The sequence below is a fragment of the Triturus cristatus genome, chromosome 4_1 (assembly GCF_964204655.1).
Source record: "Triturus cristatus chromosome 4_1, aTriCri1.1, whole genome shotgun sequence".
Taxonomy (NCBI): Eukaryota; Metazoa; Chordata; class Amphibia; order Caudata; family Salamandridae; genus Triturus; species Triturus cristatus.
The window spans coordinates 108,611,911-108,631,159 of NC_140585.1; the positions used below are offsets into that span (position 1 = coordinate 108,611,911).

Sequence of the window (19,249 nt, forward strand, 5' to 3'; positions counted from 1 at the left end):
GCAACTGAGCTATCGAAGGAGTGGCTGAAGTATCTTTCAGCGCTGTAATTATCTCTCGCTCAAGAAAGGTTGTGGGGGTGGGGATCAGGAGCAGATCGATGAAAATCATGAACATTACCTGCAGCTCCCTCTCAAAGTCACCAGTTCTTAGAGCACACTGTAAGGTACGTCTTATCACCCCAAAGGAGGATTTCAGACCAAAGTTCATGTTCTGTCTTGGCTTGGGGATAAGCAGGGGTGCTCCAAATTTCAATTTTACAGAAAGGAAAGGAACTTTGATACAAAGACCTTGGGCAGCATTGGTGGCAAATGGATGGCTGCGCGGAACCATGAAAGAAATGACAGAAAGTTATGGGAGTCATTACTAAGCACCCAGCATCAAGAACGTGCATTTTGGATGCATTTTCAAAAGGAAAGAGAACGGAAAAATCTGTAGATTGAAGGTGATTGAGATAAACAAAATATTCAGTTTTTCTAAAAGCTACTGTAAAGAGTCTTTGGTTTAGAAGAAGAACCCTTACCAATGATCAAGAGAGATGCGACAGATTTCTATCATCAAAGCATTATGGTTGTCAAGATGAATCATCACTTTGATGTCTTCAACAAGTAGGATTCTTTTGATCTATAATCATCAAAAATGAGATAGCCCCATTTCATGGGATTTTTCAAGGCAAACGTCTGACAGATTAAGCGGGGTCCTCATCCCGGTTGGAGGACATATCTCTTCCTTCATCATGATGCCAGCCTAGCTTTCTGCCCAAAATCCAAGGTAAGCATGGCAAAAGTCTGGAGATGCCGGGGATTGAACCCGGGGCCTCATACATGCAAAGCATGCGCTGTACCACTGAGCTAAATCCCCACTTCTGCAAGATTTGACTGTATGATTGGAAACCCTGCATTGAACCGACGGCCACATCACCCCATTCGACTCTGCAGTATACAATGTCAGTCAGGAAAATCCTTCAGCCTTGTACCTGGATGATCTTCATGGTCTTATGTACAGATGCCTATATACAGCCTTCTTAGCGCAGTAGGCAGCGCGTCAGTCTCATAATCTGAAGGTCCTGAGTTCGATCCTCAGAGAGGGCATTTATTTCCTTCTTTTGGAATGCAAAATTCTCCGATTTTCTTGAAATGCGCAAACTATGCCTAGTTCAAAGATTTTTCCAAAGCAAATGTCTGACTATTTAAGTGGGGCTCTCACCCCAACTGCATGACAAACTTCTTCTTTCTGCATGATGGCAGGCTAGCCTTCTGGAAAAAAGCCAAGATAAGGAACAGAGGCTCCTGGAGATGCCGGGGATTGAACCCGGGACCTCATACATGCAAAACATGCGCTCTACCACTGAGCTACATCCCCACTTTTGCACTCGAGCTGTTTGATGGATGCAAGGAATCCCTGAAACCCAGGGACTGCAAAGTCTCGATCATAATCAATGGAAGGTATTGTTTGAATAAAAGTGAAAGATATGGAAATCGAAGCACAAAATCCTTCGAGCCAGATTTGAACCAGCGACCTAAGGATGTCTGACTTTATGCTACAGTCCTCCGCTCTACCAACTGAGCTATCGAAGGAGTGGCTGAAGTATCTTTCAGCGCTGTAATTATCTCTCGCTCAAGAAAGGTTGTGGGGGTGGGGATCAGGAGCAGATCGATGAAAATCATGAACATTACCTGCAGCTCCCTCTCAAAGTCACCAGTTCTTAGAGCACACTGTAAGGTACGTCTTATCACCCCAAAGGAGGATTTCAGACCAAAGTTCATGTTCCGTCTTGGCTTGGGGATAAGCAGGGGTGCTCCAAATTTCAATTTTACAGAAAGGAAAGGAACTTTGATACAAAGACCTTGGGCAGCATTGGTGGCAAATGGATGGCTGCGCGGAACCATGAAAGAAATGACATAAAGTTATGGGAGTCATTACTAAGCACCCAGCATCAAGAACGTGCATTTTGGATGCATTTTCAAAAGGAAAGAGAACGGAAAAATCTGTAGATTGAAGGTGATTGAGATAAACAAAATATTCCGTTTTTCTAAAAGCTACTGTAAAGAGTCTTTGGTTTAGAAGAAGAACCCTTACCAATGATCAAGAGAGATGCGACAGATTTCTATCATCAAAGCATTATGGTTGTCAAGATGAATCATCACTTTGATGTCTTCAACAAGTAGGATTCTTTTGATCTATAATCATCAAAAATGAGATAGCCCCATTTCATGGGATTTTTCAAGGCAAACGTCTGACAGATTAAGCGGGGTCCTCATCCCGGTTGGAGGACATATCTCTTCCTTCATCATGATGCCAGCCTAGCTTTCTGCCCAAAATCCAAGGTAAGCATGGCAAAAGTCTGGAGATGCCGGGGATTGAACCCGGGGCCTCATACATGCAAAGCATGCGCTCTACCACTGAGCTACATCCCCACTTCTGCAAGATTTGACTGTATGATTGGAAACCCTGCATTGAACCGACGGCCACATCACCCCATTCGACTCTGCAGTATACAATGTCAGTCAGGAAAATCCTTCAGCCTTGTACCTGGATGATCTTCATGGTCTTATGTACAGATGCCTATATACAGCCTTCTTAGCGCAGTAGGCAGCGCGTCAGTCTCATAATCTGAAGGTCCTGAGTTCGATCCTCAGAGAGGGCATTTATTTCCTTCTTTTGGAATGCAAAATTCTCCGATTTTCTTGAAATGCGCAAACTATGCCTAGTTCAAAGATTTTTCCAAAGCAAATGTCTGACTATTTAAGTGGGGCTCTCACCCCAACTGCATGACAAACTTCTTCTTTCTGCATGATGGCAGGCTAGCCTTCTGGAAAAAAGCCAAGATAAGGAACAGAGGCTCCTGGAGATGCCGGGGATTGAACCCGGGACCTCATACATGCAAAACATGCGCTCTACCACTGAGCTACATCCCCACTTTTGCACTCGAGCTGTTTGATGGATGCAAGGAATCCCTGAAACCCAGGGACTGCAAAGTCTCGATCATAATCAATGGAAGGTATTGTTTGAATAAAAGTGAAAGATATGGAAATCGAAGCACAAAATCCTTCGAGCCTGATTTGAACCAGCGACCTAAGGATGTCTGACTTTATGCTACAGTCCTCCGCTCTACCAACTGAGCTATCGAAGGAGTGGCTGAAGTATCTTTCAGCGCTGTAATTATCTCTCGCTCAAGAAAGGTTGTGGGGGTGGGGATCAGGAGCAGATCGATGAAAATCATTAACATTACCTGCAGCTCCCTCTCAAAGTCACCAGTTCTTAGAGCACACTGTAAGGTACGTCTTATCACCCCAAAGGAGGATTTCAGACCAAAGTTCATGTTCTGTCTTGGCTTGGGGATAAGCAGGGGTGCTCCAAATTTCAATTTTACAGAAAGGAAAGGAACTTTGATACAAAGACCTTGGGCAGCATTGGTGGCAAATGGATGGCTGCGCGGAACCATGAAAGAAATGACAGAAAGTTATGGGAGTCATTACTAAGCACCCAGCATCAAGAACGTGCATTTTGGATGCATTTTCAAAAGGAAAGAGAACGGAAAAATCTGTAGATTGAAGGTGATTGAGATAAACAAAATATTCAGTTTTTCTAAAAGCTACTGTAAAGAGTCTTTGGTTTAGAAGAAGAACCCTTACCAATGATCAAGAGAGATGCGACAGATTTCTATCATCAAAGCATTATGGTTGTCAAGATGAATCATCACTTTGATGTCTTCAACAAGTAGGATTCTTTTGATCTATAATCATCAAAAATGAGATAGCCCCATTTCATGGGATTTTTCAAGGCAAACGTCTGACAGATTAAGCGGGGTCCTCATCCCTGTTGGAGGACATATCTCTTCCTTCATCATGATGCCAGCCTAGCTTTCTGCCCAAAATCCAAGGTAAGCATGGCAAAAGTCTGGAGATGCCGGGGATTGAACCCGGGGCCTCATACATGCAAAGCATGCGCTCTACCACTGAGCTACATCCCCACTTCTGCAAGATTTGACTGTATGATTGGAAACCCTGCATTGAACCGACGGCCACATCACCCCATTCGACTCTGCAGTATACAATGTCAGTCAGGAAAATCCTTCAGCCTTGTACCTGGATGATCTTCATGGTCTTATGTACAGATGCCTATATACAGCCTTCTTAGCGCAGTAGGCAGCGCGTCAGTCTCATAATCTGAAGGTCCTGAGTTCGATCCTCAGAGAGGGCATTTATTTCCTTCTTTTGGAATGCAAAATTCTCCGATTTTCTTGAAATGCGCAAACTATGCCTAGTTCAAAGATTTTTCCAAAGCAAATGTCTGACTATTTAAGTGGGGCTCTCACCCCAACTGCATGACAAACTTCTTCTTTCTGCATGATGGCAGGCTAGCCTTCTGGAAAAAAGCCAAGATAAGGAACAGAGGCTCCTGGAGATGCCGGGGATTGAACCCGGGACCTCATACATGCGAAACATGCGCTCTACCACTGAGCTACATCCCCACTTTTGCACTTGAGCTGTTTGATGGATGCAAGGAATCCCTGAAACCCAGGGACTGCAAAGTCTCGATCATAATCAATGGAAGGTATTGTTTGAATAAAAGTGAAAGATATGGAAATCGAAGCACAAAATCCTTCGAGCCTGATTTGAACCAGCGACCTAAGGATGTCTGACTTTATGCTACAGTCCTCCGCTCTACCAACTGAGCTATCGAAGGAGTGGCTGAAGTATCTTTCAGCGCTGTAATTATCTCTCGCTCAAGAAAGGTTGTGGGGGTGGGGATCAGGAGCAGATCGATGAAAATCATTAACATTACCTGCAGCTCCCTCTCAAAGTCACCAGTTCTTAGAGCACACTGTAAGGTACGTCTTATCACCCCAAAGGAGGATTTCAGACCAAAGTTCATGTTCTGTCTTGGCTTGGGGATAAGCAGGGGTGCTCCAAATTTCAATTTTACAGAAAGGAAAGGAACTTTGATACAAAGACCTTGGGCAGCATTGGTGGCAAATGGATGGCTGCGCGGAACCATGAAAGAAATGACAGAAAGTTATGGGAGTCATTACTAAGCACCCAGCATCAAGAACGTGCATTTTGGATGCATTTTCAAAAGGAAAGAGAACGGAAAAATCTGTAGATTGAAGGTGATTGAGATAAACAAAATATTCCGTTTTTCTAAAAGCTACTGTAAAGAGTCTTTGGTTTAGAAGAAGAACCCTTACCAATGATCAAGAGAGATGCGACAGATTTCTATCATCAAAGCATTATGGTTGTCAAGATGAATCATCACTTTGATGTCTTCAACAAGTAGGATTCTTTTGATCTATAATCATCAAAAATGAGATAGCCCCATTTCATGGGATTTTTCAAGGCAAACGTCTGACAGATTAAGCGGGGTCCTCATCCCGGTTGGAGGACATATCTCTTCCTTCATCATGATGCCAGCCTAGCTTTCTGCCCAAAATCCAAGGTAAGCATGGCAAAAGTCTGGAGATGCCGGGGATTGAACCCGGGGCCTCATACATGCAAAGCATGCGCTCTACCACTGAGCTACATCCCCACTTCTGCAAGATTTGACTGTATGATTGGAAACCCTGCATTGAACCGACGGCCACATCACCCCATTCGACTCTGCAGTATACAATGTCAGTCAGGAAAATCCTTCAGCCTTGTACCTGGATGATCTTCATGGTCTTATGTACAGATGCCTATATACAGCCTTCTTAGCGCAGTAGGCAGCGCGTCAGTCTCATAATCTGAAGGTCCTGAGTTCGATCCTCAGAGAGGGCATTTATTTCCTTCTTTTGGAATGCAAAATTCTCCGATTTTCTTGAAATGCGCAAACTATGCCTAGTTCAAAGATTTTTCCAAAGCAAATGTCTGACTATTTAAGTGGGGCTCTCACCCCAACTGCATGACAAACTTCTTCTTTCTGCATGATGGCAGGCTAGCCTTCTGGAAAAAAGCCAAGATAAGGAACAGAGGCTCCTGGAGATGCCGGGGATTGAACCCGGGACCTCATACATGCAAAACATGCGCTCTACCACTGAGCTACATCCCCACTTTTGCACTCGAGCTGTTTGATGGATGCAAGGAATCCCTGAAACCCAGGGACTGCAAAGTCTCGATCATAATCAATGGAAGGTATTGTTTGAATAAAAGTGAAAGATATGGAAATCGAAGCACAAAATCCTTCGAGCCTGATTTGAACCAGCGACCTAAGGATGTCTGACTTTATGCTACAGTCCTCCGCTCTACCAACTGAGCTATCGAAGGAGTGGCTGAAGTATCTTTCAGCGCTGTAATTATCTCTCGCTCAAGAAAGGTTGTGGGGGTGGGGATCAGGAGCAGATCGATGAAAATCATTAACATTACCTGCAGCTCCCTCTCAAAGTCACCAGTTCTTAGAGCACACTGTAAGGTACGTCTTATCACCCCAAAGGAGGATTTCAGACCAAAGTTCATGTTCTGTCTTGGCTTGGGGATAAGCAGGGGTGCTCCAAATTTCAATTTTACAGAAAGGAAAGGAACTTTGATACAAAGACCTTGGGCAGCATTGGTGGCAAATGGATGGCTGCGCGGAACCATGAAAGAAATGACAGAAAGTTATGGGAGTCATTACTAAGCACCCAGCATCAAGAACGTGCATTTTGGATGCATTTTCAAAAGGAAAGAGAACGGAAAAATCTGTAGATTGAAGGTGATTGAGATAAACAAAATATTCAGTTTTTCTAAAAGCTACTGTAAAGAGTCTTTGGTTTAGAAGAAGAACCCTTACCAATGATCAAGAGAGATGCGACAGATTTCTATCATCAAAGCATTATGGTTGTCAAGATGAATCATCACTTTGATGTCTTCAACAAGTAGGATTCTTTTGATCTATAATCATCAAAAATGAGATAGCCCCATTTCATGGGATTTTTCAAGGCAAACGTCTGACAGATTAAGCGGGGTCCTCATCCCTGTTGGAGGACATATCTCTTCCTTCATCATGATGCCAGCCTAGCTTTCTGCCCAAAATCCAAGGTAAGCATGGCAAAAGTCTGGAGATGCCGGGGATTGAACCCGGGGCCTCATACATGCAAAGCATGCGCTCTACCACTGAGCTACATCCCCACTTCTGCAAGATTTGACTGTATGATTGGAAACCCTGCATTGAACCGACGGCCACATCACCCCATTCGACTCTGCAGTATACAATGTCAGTCAGGAAAATCCTTCAGCCTTGTACCTGGATGATCTTCATGGTCTTATGTACAGATGCCTATATACAGCCTTCTTAGCGCAGTAGGCAGCGCGTCAGTCTCATAATCTGAAGGTCCTGAGTTCGATCCTCAGAGAGGGCATTTATTTCCTTCTTTTGGAATGCAAAATTCTCCGATTTTCTTGAAATGCGCAAACTATGCCTAGTTCAAAGATTTTTCCAAAGCAAATGTCTGACTATTTAAGTGGGGCTCTCACCCCAACTGCATGACAAACTTCTTCTTTCGGCATGATGGCAGGCTAGCCTTCTGGAAAAAAGCCAAGATAAGGAACAGAGGCTCCTGGAGATGCCGGGGATTGAACCCGGGACCTCATACATGCGAAACATGCGCTCTACCACTGAGCTACATCCCCACTTTTGCACTTGAGCTGTTTGATGGATGCAAGGAATCCCTGAAACCCAGGGACTGCAAAGTCTCGATCATAATCAATGGAAGGTATTGTTTGAATAAAAGTGAAAGATATGGAAATCGAAGCACAAAATCCTTCGAGCCTGATTTGAACCAGCGACCTAAGGATGTCTGACTTTATGCTACAGTCCTCCGCTCTACCAACTGAGCTATCGAAGGAGTGGCTGAAGTATCTTTCAGCGCTGTAATTATCTCTCGCTCAAGAAAGGTTGTGGGGGTGGGGATCAGGAGCAGATCGATGAAAATCATTAACATTACCTGCAGCTCCCTCTCAAAGTCACCAGTTCTTAGAGCACACTGTAAGGTACGTCTTATCACCCCAAAGGAGGATTTCAGACCAAAGTTCATGTTCTGTCTTGGCTTGGGGATAAGCAGGGGTGCTCCAAATTTCAATTTTACAGAAAGGAAAGGAACTTTGATACAAAGACCTTGGGCAGCATTGGTGGCAAATGGATGGCTGCGCGGAACCATGAAAGAAATGACAGAAAGTTATGGGAGTCATTACTAAGCACCCAGCATCAAGAACGTGCATTTTGGATGCATTTTCAAAAGGAAAGAGAACGGAAAAATCTGTAGATTGAAGGTGATTGAGATAAACAAAATATTCAGTTTTTCTAAAAGCTACTGTAAAGAGTCTTTGGTTTAGAAGAAGAACCCTTACCAATGATCAAGAGAGATGCGACAGATTTCTATCATCAAAGCATTATGGTTGTCAAGATGAATCATCACTTTGATGTCTTCAACAAGTAGGATTCTTTTGATCTATAATCATCAAAAATGAGATAGCCCGATTTCATGGGATTTTTCAAGGCAAACGTCTGACAGATTAAGCGGGGTCCTCTTCCCGGTTGGAGGACATATCTCTTCCTTCATCATGATGCCAGCCTAGCTTTCTGCCCAAAATCCAAGGTAAGCATGGCAAAAGTCTGGAAATGCCGGGGATTGAACCCGGGGCCTCATACATGCAAAGCATGCGCTCTACCACTGAGCTACATCCCCACTTCTGCAAGATTTGACTGTATGATTGGAAACCCTGCATTGAACCGACGGCCACATCACCCCATTCGACTCTGCAGTATACAATGTCAGTCAGGAAAATCCTTCAGCCTTGTACCTGGATGATCTTCATGGTCTTATGTACAGATGCCTATATACAGCCTTCTTAGCGCAGTAGGCAGCGCGTCAGTCTCATAATCTGAAGGTCCTGAGTTCGATCCTCAGAGAGGGCATTTATTTCCTTCTTTTGGAATGCAAAATTCTCCGATTTTCTTGAAATGCGCAAACTATGCCTAGTTCAAAGATTTTTCCAAAGCAAATGTCTGACTATTTAAGTGGGGCTCTCACCCCAACTGCATGACAAACTTCTTCTTTCTGCATGATGGCAGGCTAGCCTTCTGGAAAAAAGCCAAGATAAGGAACAGAGGCTCCTGGAGATGCCGGGGATGGAACCCGGGACCTCATACATGCAAAACATGCGCTCTACCACTGAGCTACATCCCCACTTTTGCACTCGAGCTGTTTGATGGATGCAAGGAATCCCTGAAACCCAGGGACTGCAAAGTATCGATCATAATCAATGGAAGGTATTGTTTGAATAAAAGTGAAAGATATGGAAATCGAAGCACAAAATCCTTCGAGCCTGATTTGAACCAGCGACCTAAGGATGTCTGACTTTATGCTACAGTCCTCCGCTCTACCAACTGAGCTATCGAAGGAGTGGCTGAAGTATCTTTCAGCGCTGTAATTATCTCTCGCTCAAGAAAGGTTGTGGGGGTGGGGATCAGGAGCAGATCGATGAAAATCATTAACATTACCTGCAGCTCCCTCTCAAAGTCACCAGTTCTTAGAGCACACTGTAAGGTACGTCTTATCACCCCAAAGGAGGATTTCAGACCAAAGTTCATGTTCTGTCTTGGCTTGGGGATAAGCAGGGGTGCTCCAAATTTCAATTTTACAGAAAGGAAAGGAACTTTGATACAAAGACCTTGGGCAGCATTGGTGGCAAATGGATGGCTGCGCGGAACCATGAAAGAAATGACAGAAAGTTATGGGAGTCATTACTAAGCACCCAGCATCAAGAACGTGCATTTTGGATGCATTTTCAAAAGGAAAGAGAACGGAAAAATCTGTAGATTGAAGGTGATTGAGATAAACAAAATATTCCGTTTTTCTAAAAGCTACTGTAAAGAGTCTTTGGTTTAGAAGAAGAACCCTTACCAATGATCAAGAGAGATGCGACAGATTTCTATCATCAAAGCATTATGGTTGTCAAGATGAATCATCACTTTGATGTCTTCAACAAGTAGGATTCTTTTGATCTATAATCATCAAAAATGAGATAGCCCCATTTCATGGGATTTTTCAAGGCAAACGTCTGACAGATTAAGCGGGTCCTCTTCCCGGTTGGAGGACATATCTCTTCCTTCATCATGATGCCAGCCTAGCTTTCTGCCCAAAATCCAAGGTAAGCATGGCAAAAGTCTGGAAATGCCGGGGATTGAACCCGGGGCCTCATACATGCAAAGCATGCGCTCTACCACTGAGCTACATCCCCACTTCTGCAAGATTTGACTGTATGATTGGAAACCCTGCATTGAACCGACGGCCACATCACCCCATTCGACTCTGCAGTATACAATGTCAGTCAGGAAAATCCTTCAGCCTTGTACCTGGATGATCTTCATGGTCTTATGTACAGATGCCTATATACAGCCTTCTTAGCGCAGTAGGCAGCGCGTCAGTCTCATAATCTGAAGGTCCTGAGTTCGATCCTCAGAGAGGGCATTTATTTCCTTCTTTTGGAATGCAAAATTCTCCGATTTTCTTGAAATGCGCAAACTATGCCTAGTTCAAAGATTTTTCCAAAGCAAATGTCTGACTATTTAAGTGGGGCTCTCACCCCAACTGCATGACAAACTTCTTCTTTCTGCATGATGGCAGGCTAGCCTTCTGGAAAAAAGCCAAGATAAGGAACAGAGGCTCCTGGAGATGCCGGGGATTGAACCCGGGACCTCATACATGCAAAACATGCGCTCTACCACTGAGCTACATCCCCACTTTTGCACTCGAGCTGTTTGATGGATGCAAGGAATCCCTGAAACCCAGGGACTGCAAAGTATCGATCATAATCAATGGAAGGTATTGTTTGAATAAAAGTGAAAGATATGGAAATCGAAGCACAAAATCCTTCGAACCTGATTTGAACCAGCGACCTAAGGATGTCTGACTTTATGCTACAGTCCTCCGCTCTACCAACTGAGCTATCGAAGGAGTGGCTGAAGTATCTTTCAGCGCTGTAATTATCTCTCGCTCAAGAAAGGTTGTGGGGGTGGGGATCAGGAGCAGATCGATGAAAATCATTAACATTACCTGCAGCTCCCTCTCAAAGTCACCAGTTCTTAGAGCACACTGTAAGGTACGTCTTATCACCCCAAAGGAGGATTTCAGACCAAAGTTCATGTTCTGTCTTGGCTTGGGGATAAGCAGGGGTGCTCCAAATTTCAATTTTACAGAAAGGAAAGGAACTTTGATACAAAGACCTTGGGCAGCATTGGTGGCAAATGGATGGCTGCGCGGAACCATGAAAGAAATGACAGAAAGTTATGGGAGTCATTACTAAGCACCCAGCATCAAGAACGTGCATTTTGGATGCATTTTCAAAAGGAAAGAGAACGGAAAAATCTGTAGATTGAAGGTGATTGAGATAAACAAAATATTCCGTTTTTCTAAAAGCTACTGTAAAGAGTCTTTGGTTTAGAAGAAGAACCCTTACCAATGATCAAGAGAGATGCGACAGATTTCTATCATCAAAGCATTATGGTTGTCAAGATGAATCATCACTTTGATGTCTTCAACAAGTAGGATTCTTTTGATCTATAATCATCAAAAATGAGATAGCCCCATTTCATGGGATTTTTCAAGGCAAACGTCTGACAGATTAAGCGGGGTCCTCTTCCCGGTTGGAGGACATATCTCTTCCTTCATCATGATGCCAGCCTAGCTTTCTGCCCAAAATCCAAGGTAAGCATGGCAAAAGTCTGGAAATGCCGGGGATTGAACCCGGGGCCTCATACATGCAAAGCATGCGCTCTACCACTGAGCTACATCCCCACTTCTGCAAGATTTGACTGTATGATTGGAAACCCTGCATTGAACCGACGGCCACATCACCCCATTCGACTCTGCAGTATACAATGTCAGTCAGGAAAATCCTTCAGCCTTGTACCTGGATGATCTTCATGGTCTTATGTACAGATGCCTATATACAGCCTTCTTAGCGCAGTAGGCAGCGCGTCAGTCTCATAATCTGAAGGTCCTGAGTTCGATCCTCAGAGAGGGCATTTATTTCCTTCTTTTGGAATGCAAAATTCTCCGATTTTCTTGAAATGCGCAAACTATGCCTAGTTCAAAGATTTTTCCAAAGCAAATGTCTGACTATTTAAGTGGGGCTCTCACCCCAACTGCATGACAAACTTCTTCTTTCTGCATGATGGCAGGCTAGCCTTCTGGAAAAAAGCCAAGATAAGGAACAGAGGCTCCTGGAGATGCCGGGGATTGAACCCGGGACCTCATACATGCAAAACATGCGCTCTACCACTGAGCTACATCCCCACTTTTGCACTCGAGCTGTTTGATGGATGCAAGGAATCCCTGAAACCCAGGGACTGCAAAGTATCGATCATAATCAATGGAAGGTATTGTTTGAATAAAAGTGAAAGATATGGAAATCGAAGCACAAAATCCTTCGAGCCTGATTTGAACCAGCGACCTAAGGATGTCTGACTTTATGCTACAGTCCTCCGCTCTACCAACTGAGCTATCGAAGGAGTGGCTGAAGTATCTTTCAGCGCTGTAATTATCTCTCGCTCAAGAAAGGTTGTGGGGGTGGGGATCAGGAGCAGATCGATGAAAATCATTAACATTACCTGCAGCTCCCTCTCAAAGTCACCAGTTCTTAGAGCACACTGTAAGGTACGTCTTATCACCCCAAAGGAGGATTTCAGACCAAAGTTCATGTTCTGTCTTGGCTTGGGGATAAGCAGGGGTGCTCCAAATTTCAATTTTACAGAAAGGAAAGGAACTTTGATACAAAGACCTTGGGCAGCATTGGTGGCAAATGGATGGCTGCGCGGAACCATGAAAGAAATGACAGAAAGTTATGGGAGTCATTACTAAGCACCCAGCATCAAGAACGTGCATTTTGGATGCATTTTCAAAAGGAAAGAGAACGGAAAAATCTGTAGATTGAAGGTGATTGAGATAAACAAAATATTCCGTTTTTCTAAAAGCTACTGTAAAGAGTCTTTGGTTTAGAAGAAGAACCCTTACCAATGATCAAGAGAGATGCGACAGATTTCTATCATCAAAGCATTATGGTTGTCAAGATGAATCATCACTTTGATGTCTTCAACAAGTAGGATTCTTTTGATCTATAATCATCAAAAATGAGATAGCCCCATTTCATGGGATTTTTCAAGGCAAACGTCTGACAGATTAAGCGGGGTCCTCATCCCGGTTGGAGGACATATCTCTTCCTTCATCATGATGCCAGCCTAGCTTTCTGCCCAAAATCCAAGGTAAGCATGGCAAAAGTCTGGAGATGCCGGGGATTGAACCCGGGGCCTCATACATGCAAAGCATGCGCTCTACCACTGAGCTACATCCCCACTTCTGCAAGATTTGACTGTATGATTGGAAACCCTGCATTGAACCGACGGCCACATCACCCCATTCGACTCTGCAGTATACAATGTCAGTCAGGAAAATCCTTCAGCCTTGTACCTGGATGATCTTCATGGTCTTATGTACAGATGCCTATATACAGCCTTCTTAGCGCAGTAGGCAGCGCGTCAGTCTCATAATCTGAAGGTCCTGAGTTCGATCCTCAGAGAGGGCATTTATTTCCTTCTTTTGGAATGCAAAATTCTCCGATTTTCTTGAAATGCGCAAACTATGCCTAGTTCAAAGATTTTTCCAAAGCAAATGTCTGACTATTTAAGTGGGGCTCTCACCCCAACTGCATGACAAACTTCTTCTTTCTGCATGATGGCAGGCTAGCCTTCTGGAAAAAAGCCAAGATAAGGAACAGAGGCTCCTGGAGATGCCGGGGATTGAACCCGGGACCTCATACATGCGAAGCATGCGCTCTACCACTGAGCTACATCCCCACTTTTGCACTCGAGCTGTTTGATGGATGCAAGGAGTCCCTGAAACCCAGGGACTGCAAAGTCTCGATCATAATCAATGGAAGGTATTGTTTGAATAAAAGTGAAAGATATGGAAATCGAAGCACAAATCCTTCGAGCCAGATTTGAACCAGCGACCTAAGGATGTCTGACTTTATGCTACAGTCCTCCGCTCTACCAACTGAGCTATCGAAGGAGTGGCTGAAGTATCTTTCAGCGCTGTAATTATCTCTCGCTCAAGAAAGGTTGTGGGGGTGGGGATCAGGAGCAGATCGATGAAAATCATGAACATTACCTGCAGCTCCCTCTCAAAGTCACCAGTTCTTAGAGCACACTGTAAGGTACGTCTTATCACCCCAAAGGAGGATTTCAGACCAAAGTTCATGTTCTGTCTTGGCTTGGGGATAAGCAGGGGTGCTCCAAATTTCAATTTTACAGAAAGGAAAGGAACTTTGATACAAAGACCTTGGGCAGCATTGGTGGCAAATGGATGGCTGCGCGGAACCATGAAAGAAATGACAGAAAGTTATGGGAGTCATTACTAAGCACCCAGCATCAAGAACGTGCATTTTGGATGCATTTTCAAAAGGAAAGAGAACGGAAAAATCTGTAGATTGAAGGTGATTGAGATAAACAAAATATTCAGTTTTTCTAAAAGCTACTGTAAAGAGTCTTTGGTTTAGAAGAAGAACCCTTACCAATGATCAAGAGAGATGCGACAGATTTCTATCATCAAAGCATTATGGTTGTCAAGATGAATCATCACTTTGATGTCTTCAACAAGTAGGATTCTTTTGATCTATAATCATCAAAAATGAGATAGCCCCATTTCATGGGATTTTTCAAGGCAAACGTCTGACAGATTAAGCGGGGTCCTCTTCCCGGTTGGAGGACATATCTCTTCCTTCATCATGATGCCAGCCTAGCTTTCTGCCCAAAATCCAAGGTAAGCATGGCAAAAGTCTGGAGATGCCGGGGATTGAACCCGGGGCCTCATACATGCAAAGCATGCGCTCTACCACTGAGCTACATCCCCACTTCTGCAAGATTTGACTGTATGATTGGAAACCCTGCATTGAACCGACGGCCACATCACCCCATTCGACTCTGCAGTATACAATGTCAGTCAGGAAAATCCTTCAGCCTTGTACCTGGATGATCTTCATGGTCTTATGTACAGATGCCTATATACAGCCTTCTTAGCGCAGTAGGCAGCGCGTCAGTCTCATAATCTGAAGGTCCTGAGTTCGATCCTCAGAGAGGGCATTTATTTCCTTCTTTTGGAATGCAAAATTCTCCGATTTTCTTGAAATGCGCAAACTATGCCTAGTTCAAAGATTTTTCCAAAGCAAATGTCTGACTATTTAAGTGGGGCTCTCACCCCAACTGCATGACAAACTTCTTCTTTCTGCATGATGGCAGGCTAGCCTTCTGGAAAAAAGCCAAGATAAGGAACAGAGGCTCCTGGAGATGCCGGGGATTGAACCCGGGACCTCATACATGCGAAACATGCGCTCTACCACTGAGCTACATCCCCACTTTTGCACTTGAGCTGTTTGATGGATGCAAGGAATCCCTGAAACCCAGGGACTGCAAAGTCTCGATCATAATCAATGGAAGGTATTGTTTGAATAAAAGTGAAAGATATGGAAATCGAAGCACAAAATCCTTCGAGCCTGATTTGAACCAGCGACCTAAGGATGTCTGACTTTATGCTACAGTCCTCCGCTCTACCAACTGAGCTATCGAAGGAGTGGCTGAAGTATCTTTCAGCGCTGTAATTATCTCTCGCTCAAGAAAGGTTGTGGGGGTGGGGATCAGGAGCAGATCGATGAAAATCATTAACATTACCTGCAGCTCCCTCTCAAAGTCACCAGTTCTTAGAGCACACTGTAAGGTACGTCTTATCACCCCAAAGGAGGATTTCAGACCAAAGTTCATGTTCTGTCTTGGCTTGGGGATAAGCAGGGGTGCTCCAAATTTCAATTTTACAGAAAGGAAAGGAACTTTGATACAAAGACCTTGGGCAGCATTGGTGGCAAATGGATGGCTGCGCGGAACCATGAAAGAAATGACAGAAAGTTATGGGAGTCATTATTAAGCACCCAGCATCAAGAACGTGCATTTTGGATGCATTTTCAAAAGGAAAGAGAACGGAAAAATCTGTAGATTGAAGGTGATTGAGATAAACAAAATATTCAGTTTTTCTAAAAGCTACTGTAAAGAGTCTTTGGTTTAGAAGAAGAACCCTTACCAATGATCAAGAGAGATGCGACAGATTTCTATCATCAAAGCATTATGGTTGTCAAGATGAATCATCACTTTGATGTCTTCAACAAGTAGGATTCTTTTGATCTATAATCATCAAAAATGAGATAGCCCCATTTCATGGGATTTTTCAAGGCAAACGTCTGACAGATTAAGCGGGGTCCTCTTCCCGGTTGGAGGACATATCTCTTCCTTCATCATGATGCCAGCCTAGCTTTCTGCCCAAAATCCAAGGTAAGCATGGCAAAAGTCTGGAGATGCCGGGGATTGAACCCGGGGCCTCATACATGCAAAGCATGCGCTCTACCACTGAGCTACATCCCCACTTCTGCAAGATTTGACTGTATGATTGGAAACCCTGCATTGAACCGACGGCCACATCACCCCATTCGACTCTGCAGTATACAATGTCAGTCAGGAAAATCCTTCAGCCTTGTACCTGGATGATCTTCATGGTCTTATGTACAGATGCCTATATACAGCCTTCTTAGCGCAGTAGGCAGCGCGTCAGTCTCATAATCTGAAGGTCCTGAGTTCGATCCTCAGAGAGGGCATTTATTTCCTTCTTTTGGAATGCAAAATTCTCCGATTTTCTTGAAATGCGCAAACTATGCCTAGTTCAAAGATTTTTCCAAAGCAAATGTCTGACTATTTAAGTGGGGCTCTCACCCCAACTGCATGACAAACTTCTTCTTTCTGCATGATGGCAGGCTAGCCTTCTGGAAAAAAGCCAAGATAAGGAACAGAGGCTCCTGGAGATGCCGGGGATTGAACCCGGGACCTCATACATGCGAAACATGCGCTCTACCACTGAGCTACATCCCCACTTTTGCACTTGAGCTGTTTGATGGATGCAAGGAATCCCTGAAACCCAGGGACTGCAAAGTCTCGATCATAATCAATGGAAGGTATTGTTTGAATAAAAGTGAAAGATATGGAAATCGAAGCACAAAATCCTTCGAGCCTGATTTGAACCAGCGACCTAAGGATGTCTGACTTTATGCTACAGTCCTCCGCTCTACCAACTGAGCTATCGAAGGAGTGGCTGAAGTATCTTTCAGCGCTGTAATTATCTCTCGCTCAAGAAAGGTTGTGGGGGTGGGGATCAGGAGCAGATCGATGAAAATCATTAACATTACCTGCAGCTCCCTCTCAAAGTCACCAGTTCTTAGAGCACACTGTAAGGTACGTCTTATCACCCCAAAGGAGGATTTCAGACCAAAGTTCATGTTCTGTCTTGGCTTGGGGATAAGCAGGGGTGCTCCAAATTTCAATTTTACAGAAAGGAAAGGAACTTTGATACAAAGACCTTGGGCAGCATTGGTGGCAAATGGATGGCTGCGCGGAACCATGAAAGAAATGACAGAAAGTTATGGGAGTCATTACTAAGCACCCAGCATCAAGAACGTGCATTTTGGATGCATTTTCAAAAGGAAAGAGAACGGAAAAATCTGTAGATTGAAGGTGATTGAGATAAACAAAATATTCAGTTTTTCTAAAAGCTACTGTAAAGAGTCTTTGGTTTAGAAGAAGAACCCTTACCAATGATCAAGAGAGATGCGACAGATTTCTATCATCAAAGCATTATGGTTGTCAAGATGAATCATCACTTTGATGTCTTCAACAAGTAGGATTCTTTTGATCTATAATCATCAAAAATGAGATAGCCCCATTTCATGGGATTTTTCAAGGCAAACGTCTGACAGATTAAGCGGGGTCCTCTTCCCGGTTGGAGGACATATCTCTTCCTTCATCATGATGCCAGCCTAGCTTTCTGCCCAAAATCCAAGGTAAGCATGGCAAAAGTCTGGAAATGCCGGGGATTGAACCCGGGGCCTCATACATGCAAAGCATGCGCTCTACCACTGAGCTACATCCCCACTTCTGCAAGATTTGACTGTATGATTGGAAACCCTGCATTGAACCGACGGCCACATCACCCCATTCGACTCTGCAGTATACAATGTCAGTCAGGAAAATCCTTCAGCCTTGTACCTGGATGATCTTCATGGTCTTATGTACAGATGCCTATATACAGCCTTCTTAGCGCAGTAGGCAGCGCGTCAGTCTCATAATCTGAAGGTCCTGAGTTCGATCCTCAGAGAGGGCATTTATTTCCTTCTTTTGGAATGCAAAATTCTCCGATTTTCTTGAAATGCGCAAACTATGCCTAGTTCAAAGATTTTTCCAAAGCAAATGTCTGACTATTTAAGTGGGGCTCTCACCCCAACTGCATGACAAACTTCTTCTTTCTGCATGATGGCAGGCTAGCCTTCTGGAAAAAAGCCAAGATAAGGAACAGAGGCTCCTGGAGATGCCGGGGATTGAACCCGGGACCTCATACATGCAAAACATGCGCTCTACCACTGAGCTACATCCCCACTTTTGCACTCGAGCTGTTTGATGGATGCAAGGAATCCCTGAAACCCAGGGACTGCAAAGTATCGATCATAATCAATGGAAGGTATTGTTTGAATAAAAGTGAAAGATATGGAAATCGAAGCACAAAATCCTTCGAGCCTGATTTGAACCAGCGACCTAAGGATGTCTGACTTTATGCTACAGTCCTCCGCTCTACCAACTGAGCTATCGAAGGAGTGGCTGAAGTATCTTTCAGCGCTGTAATTATCTCTCGCTCAAGAAAGGTTGTGGGGGTGGGGATCAGGAGCAGATCGATGAAAATCATTAACATTACCTGCAGCTCCCTCTCAAAGTCACCAGTTCTTAGAGCACACTGTAAGGTACGTCTTATCACCCCAAAGGAGGATTTCAGACCAAAGTTCATGTTCTGTCTTGGCTTGGGGATAAGCAGGGGTGCTCCAAATTTCAATTTTACAGAAAGGAAAGGAACTTTGATACAAAGACCTTGGGCAGCATTGGTGGCAAATGGATGGCTGCGCGGAACCATGAAAGAAATGACAGAAAGTTATGGGAGTCATTACTAAGCACCCAGCATCAAGAACGTGCATTTTGGATGCATTTTCAAAAGGAAAGAGAACGGAAAAATCTGTAGATTGAAGGTGATTGAGATAAACAAAATATTCCGTTTTTCTAAAAGCTACTGTAAAGAGTCTTTGGTTTAGAAGAAGAACCCTTACCAATGATCAAGAGAGATGCGACAGATTTCTATCATCAAAGCATTATGGTTGTCAAGAT

At 44.0% G+C, this 19,249-nt stretch overlaps 13 non-coding genes across 13 annotated transcripts; 12 read left to right on the forward strand and 1 right to left on the reverse strand.

Annotated features, from left to right (window-relative positions):
• The first annotated feature begins 1,016 nt into the window (after positions 1–1,016).
• Positions 1,017–1,089, forward strand: TRNAM-CAU (transfer RNA methionine (anticodon CAU)). The gene has a single exon. It is a non-coding gene; the product is annotated as a tRNA-Met (tRNA).
• Positions 1,090–2,572: 1,483 nt separating this feature from the next.
• On the forward strand, positions 2,573–2,645 carry TRNAM-CAU (transfer RNA methionine (anticodon CAU)). The gene has a single exon. It is a non-coding gene; the product is annotated as a tRNA-Met (tRNA).
• Positions 2,646–4,128: 1,483 nt separating this feature from the next.
• Positions 4,129–4,201, forward strand: TRNAM-CAU (transfer RNA methionine (anticodon CAU)). The gene has a single exon. It is a non-coding gene; the product is annotated as a tRNA-Met (tRNA).
• A 1,483-nt stretch (positions 4,202–5,684) lies between these two features.
• TRNAM-CAU (transfer RNA methionine (anticodon CAU)) lies at positions 5,685–5,757 on the forward strand. The gene has a single exon. It is a non-coding gene; the product is annotated as a tRNA-Met (tRNA).
• Positions 5,758–7,240: 1,483 nt separating this feature from the next.
• On the forward strand, positions 7,241–7,313 carry TRNAM-CAU (transfer RNA methionine (anticodon CAU)). The gene has a single exon. It is a non-coding gene; the product is annotated as a tRNA-Met (tRNA).
• Positions 7,314–8,796: 1,483 nt separating this feature from the next.
• TRNAM-CAU (transfer RNA methionine (anticodon CAU)) lies at positions 8,797–8,869 on the forward strand. The gene has a single exon. It is a non-coding gene; the product is annotated as a tRNA-Met (tRNA).
• A 1,482-nt stretch (positions 8,870–10,351) lies between these two features.
• Positions 10,352–10,424, forward strand: TRNAM-CAU (transfer RNA methionine (anticodon CAU)). The gene has a single exon. It is a non-coding gene; the product is annotated as a tRNA-Met (tRNA).
• A 1,483-nt stretch (positions 10,425–11,907) lies between these two features.
• On the forward strand, positions 11,908–11,980 carry TRNAM-CAU (transfer RNA methionine (anticodon CAU)). Its single transcript has one exon. It is a non-coding gene; the product is annotated as a tRNA-Met (tRNA).
• Positions 11,981–13,463: 1,483 nt separating this feature from the next.
• Positions 13,464–13,536, forward strand: TRNAM-CAU (transfer RNA methionine (anticodon CAU)). The gene has a single exon. It is a non-coding gene; the product is annotated as a tRNA-Met (tRNA).
• Positions 13,537–13,735: 199 nt separating this feature from the next.
• TRNAA-CGC (transfer RNA alanine (anticodon CGC)) lies at positions 13,736–13,807 on the reverse strand. Its single transcript has one exon. It is a non-coding gene; the product is annotated as a tRNA-Ala (tRNA).
• A 1,211-nt stretch (positions 13,808–15,018) lies between these two features.
• TRNAM-CAU (transfer RNA methionine (anticodon CAU)) lies at positions 15,019–15,091 on the forward strand. Its single transcript has one exon. It is a non-coding gene; the product is annotated as a tRNA-Met (tRNA).
• A 1,483-nt stretch (positions 15,092–16,574) lies between these two features.
• On the forward strand, positions 16,575–16,647 carry TRNAM-CAU (transfer RNA methionine (anticodon CAU)). Its single transcript has one exon. It is a non-coding gene; the product is annotated as a tRNA-Met (tRNA).
• A 1,483-nt stretch (positions 16,648–18,130) lies between these two features.
• TRNAM-CAU (transfer RNA methionine (anticodon CAU)) lies at positions 18,131–18,203 on the forward strand. Its single transcript has one exon. It is a non-coding gene; the product is annotated as a tRNA-Met (tRNA).
• Positions 18,204–19,249: the final 1,046 nt, after the last annotated feature.